The 4,521-nt window shown below is 42.2% G+C and overlaps 1 non-coding gene across 1 annotated transcript; it reads left to right on the top strand.

Annotated features, from left to right (window-relative positions):
* The first annotated feature begins 3,538 nt into the window (after positions 1-3,538).
* Positions 3,539-3,646, top strand: LOC126485636 (U6 spliceosomal RNA). The gene has a single exon (XR_007588057.1). It is a non-coding gene; the product is annotated as a U6 spliceosomal RNA (small nuclear RNA).
* Positions 3,647-4,521: the final 875 nt, after the last annotated feature.

Genomic DNA, 4,521 nt, shown 5'->3' with positions numbered 1-4,521 from the left:
CCCCACCACATAGCAGAACCTTGGAAATCTGTCGATTTCCTGGACAGCGTCTGGAAGGTACCGCTTACCACAGGTTTTCACTCATCAACATGGCCTTTACCTTGCATCAGAGGATATCAGGACTCGTCTGTGAATGACACGTTTCGTCGTCGATAGTGTGGTAGTTGACACGGGAGAGACAGAATTGAAGGCGAGCTGCAAGTGTTGTCAAGTAGAGTACTCGGACATGACGTCTGGACCTTACGGTGCTTTCTCGTCACCTGTTCATTACAGTCTGATGGTACACAGCGGCTCCAGTGGGCCTTCTGAGATCATCTTGCAGTGTTCTGGCGGTATACGTGCGACGCCGCAACGCAGAGATGGCTGGAATCGGTCTTCACGTGCGGCTGTAATGCACCGGCGCCTTGTGTACCTCCTTGTCTCCCTGTGGCGTGTCCACAACCTATGGATGACAAATGGAGAGACTTTGGCATCTGCAGCAACAGGAGAGAAAGTCAGTCCTTTTTGGATCAAACAGACCGCTCTTGCAACTTGCAATGTATTCAGATGCCGCAATGCATATGCTTGGTTGAATGCAACGTCCACAAATGATTGTCATATGTGTACTTTACTAGAAAACACTGGGACACCTCAATTCTTTCTGCGGGGTCACCTCGCATTGTAGTGCATGACACAGCCAACAGATAGTGAATGATTTTAACTGTTGCATACATTGAAAGGGAAGATCTGAAGCCATCCAACAGAATCACAGATGCCGCATGTACCAAAACTGGACGCTGATTCACATGCTCCTCCAATTCTTCTGAACAGCATACAAACGTTAAAAAGTGTATAGGTTCGCGACGCGCTGTCTGTCTGTCTGCTGCAAAACATAGCTAACCTATACAGTGGCTATTCTCGAGTTTCACATTCCTTCTTAAAACGTGTCAGTACCCGAAGAGCGAATTACGTTAATGTGATACCTCTGTATAGAATGGACATACACAATTTCTCTTTAAAAAGATTTTTGTAATAAGGAAGAATTCGATGATTTCCGTCGTGGCGTGAGAATATGTCACGAGTAATATTTAATTCGGATGATATACAGATTGCAGATCTTCACTGAAATACAAGGAGAAATTGCACCTCACAATTACTAATAAAAACACTCGATATGTTGTTGTTGTGGCCTTCAGTTTGAAGACTGGTTGATGCAGTTCTCCACGCTAGTCTATCCTACGCAAGCCTACATCCGTTTGAACCTGCTTACTTAACTCAAGCCTTTGCCTCACTCCTTAAGTCCTTCCAATCCCTCCCCCCCCCCCCCCCGCCCCCAACTTGCAATAAATTACTTTTTCCCTCAGTTCGATTTGGTAACTGCTTATTAATAATTTCTTCAGCTTTCCCCTGTAGCACCACAATCAGAAGCTTCCATTCTCTTCTCGACTGATCTGCTTATACTGCACAGACTTCCTAAATTAAAACTTATATTCGATGTCAACTAATTTAATTTTTTCAGGAATGTATTTCTTTCTCCTCACCCGTACAGAGAAGTCCTCGTTCGATATTAAGTGCAACAGGCATGGGACTCCGGTTATTAATGTACCAGCATTTCACATTTGCAATAGTTTTTCTGGCGCTCACGTTAACCTGTAATGCTGCAACGTTAATTGCATAAATATATTAGGAGGGTAATCCCAAAAGTAAGGTCTCCTATTTTTTTATAAGTATATGAACCTGTTTATTTCTACAATGGTTTGCAACAGCTTACAGGTTGAACATTTAGCTATTTTTCGACATACTAAAGATTTCTGTCGATGCATTTTTGTAGACGCTGTGGCAGTTTTTGTATGCTCATGTCATACCAGCTCGCCGCCATGCTGTTCAGAAAGTTATGAACCTCTTCTTTCACCTCGTCGTCGGAGCTGAATCGCTTTCCGGCCAAATGTTCTTTTAACCTAGGGAACAGGTCTTAGTCACCGGGCACCAAGTCAGGACTATAGGGTGGGTGGGTGATTATGTTCCACTGAAACTGTTGCAGGAGGGCAACGGTTTGCCGAGCAATGTGTGGGCGAGCGTTGTCATGGAGAATGTGACACCCTTCCTCAATATTCCTCTTCTCCGGTTCTGAATTGGCCGTTTGAGTTTTTTCAGAGTCTCACAGTACCTGTCAGCGTTAACTGTGGTCCTAGCGATTCAGCTCCGACGGCGAGGTGGAAGAAGAGGTTCATAACTTTCTGAAGAGCATGGCGGCGAGCTGGTATGACATGGGCATACAAAAACTGCCACAGCGTCTACAAAAATTCATCGACAGAAATGGTAATTATGTCGAAAAATTGCTAAATGTTCAAGCTGTCAACTGATGTAAACCATTGTAGAAATAAACAGGTCTACGTACTTATAAAAAAACACGAGACCTTACTTTTGGGATTACCCTCATATCTACACAAATGTGTTCCCGAAATTTCATTACTCTGCATTAATTATTTCTTGGTGTTGAGATTCGTGTCCGTCGGTGTTCGTAAAGGATACTTACAACCGGAATTTATTTAGGAACAAAATTCAGGAAATGATAATGGATGAACAAGAAAGAAATAGAAAATACCCTCATAGCATCCAGTAGTTCGGCAATCCGAGGTCAGAGCATATGACATGAATGTGCCCGAAGAGGAAGAAGAAGACAAACAAGAAGAACTGATATACTGATTTAACGGGCTTTGTTAAAGGTCTGTCCGAATTATACCGTTGCGTCTGATAGAAAGAAATATATGTTTGCTACGCATTTTCTCTCTGTAAGTCTTATTTCGGTCAGATGCAACGGTAAGGTGGCACGCCCTTGAGCCCGTGCAACGCACGCATGTATAGGAACGGTGCTCACCGCAACCTGTAGACCAGATTCCTATCTCCTTAGCACGGCCAGCAGGCGCTCTGTAATTTCACAGCTCGTTGAGGGGACTCGAGTACTCTTGCAGCGCTTCTCAAATCAAGATTTAGTTTTTTGCTTTCAATTGAATAGCAGCGAAAGCAACACACCATGTGTTCAGGGTCGGCGGTAATCTCCGTATCTCCGCTAGACTCAGTTTGACCCTCCTAGCGTTGAAAATCATAGACGGTCCCGAAACAGGCCCACGGTTAAGCTTTTCTGTTCCCAGCAAAAAGTACACCTTGTACGATTAAGCTCCAAATCCGTTTTTTCAGATAACATTAGCCTCTTCACTGATCAGAGTGAAAGTATTTAAGCAAATTTCACCTCCTGTGTTATGGACATAAAGCGACGACTCTTATTAATTTTTGATATTTCCCTCAATTTGACAGATTTGTAAGGTAAGGAATGAAAGAATTTAGTGTTAGAGCTTCACGACTCCTCACTCGTCTCGTTGGATCGCAGTTCTCTGTGGCTGTGAAATGAAGAAGACACAATGAAAAAATTAGAAGCTTCTGAAAAATAGCGTTACAGGAGTATTCAACATCATATCGCTGGCTGTTCGCATCAGGAATGAAGACGTTCTGCGACAAGCGAAGAAGGAAAGAACTAGCTAATAAAGATCGTAATCAATCTGCATTCGCTTTGGCGGTACGTATACTAAAATTGAAAGGATACAGAGAAGATTAGCATGGCCCTGTGCAAGGATAATACGCAAAATATAATGTATTAAATAAGATAGATAGGATTTAATTAATTTCTACTTCTTGAAGTGTAAATTGCATATGAATAATCTGTGTAGAGACGAAAACAGTAACTCTTAAAGCTTAAGACACAACTCAGTTGTTCGATGTGTCCTCCACGCGATGCACGGCAAACATCTGTGTGGTAGCCGAATGCGTCCCATTCGAGAAGAATCATCTATCGTATTGCTGAGTTCAAAGCAGGTCTCATGCGGTTTCGCAATTGGTCATACTTGTTGGTAGATGTTGAATGCAAACTGTCTGGTTTCCAAAGCCCCACAAGACAAAGTCATGCGGCGTGAGATCAGGAAATCTCAGTGGGAAAGAGTGAGAGTCATATCATTGAGCTGGTGATCGAAACTTTAGATCCTCTGCTTTCCAACTGTTTGCACATTTCTCACATCCAATGTACCTTTCATGAAATAAAAGTAATTAAATTGGGTCCATATTTCTAAATAACCCTTCAAAGAGTACCACTTTGTAAAAGCATTAATGCACGCGCAAATAACATTTGAGTAAGTTTCACACTGAATGTTATCAATTTTCAAATGTGCAACGCTGAATAATGCAAATATGACTCGTACAACCTTTATAAAGACTTGATAGAACCTCCTTAAACGCAAAGGGTTTGTTTACTGCAAACCATTTCCAAGTAACACTGATTGAATATTACGCATAACTGGTGCCTAAACAAAGGCCAAATCTGTACTGAGTATTAAGTTAATAGGCTAGATTCGTGACGAGAAATGTGCTTGTCGTTTGTTACAGATATCATTTAAAAATTCAAAGCACCGTCTCAGCAACTGCCTCAAGGCATCTTTACCCTATTTCTGAAAAATCTTATGAAAAATAAGCTGGTGCACTGGCAAACGTGTA

Source organism: Schistocerca serialis, chromosome 6 (genome assembly GCF_023864345.2).
Source record: "Schistocerca serialis cubense isolate TAMUIC-IGC-003099 chromosome 6, iqSchSeri2.2, whole genome shotgun sequence".
Classification (NCBI taxonomy): Eukaryota; Metazoa; Arthropoda; class Insecta; order Orthoptera; family Acrididae; genus Schistocerca; species Schistocerca serialis.
This window is presented reverse-complemented; position numbering and strand designations above follow the sequence as displayed.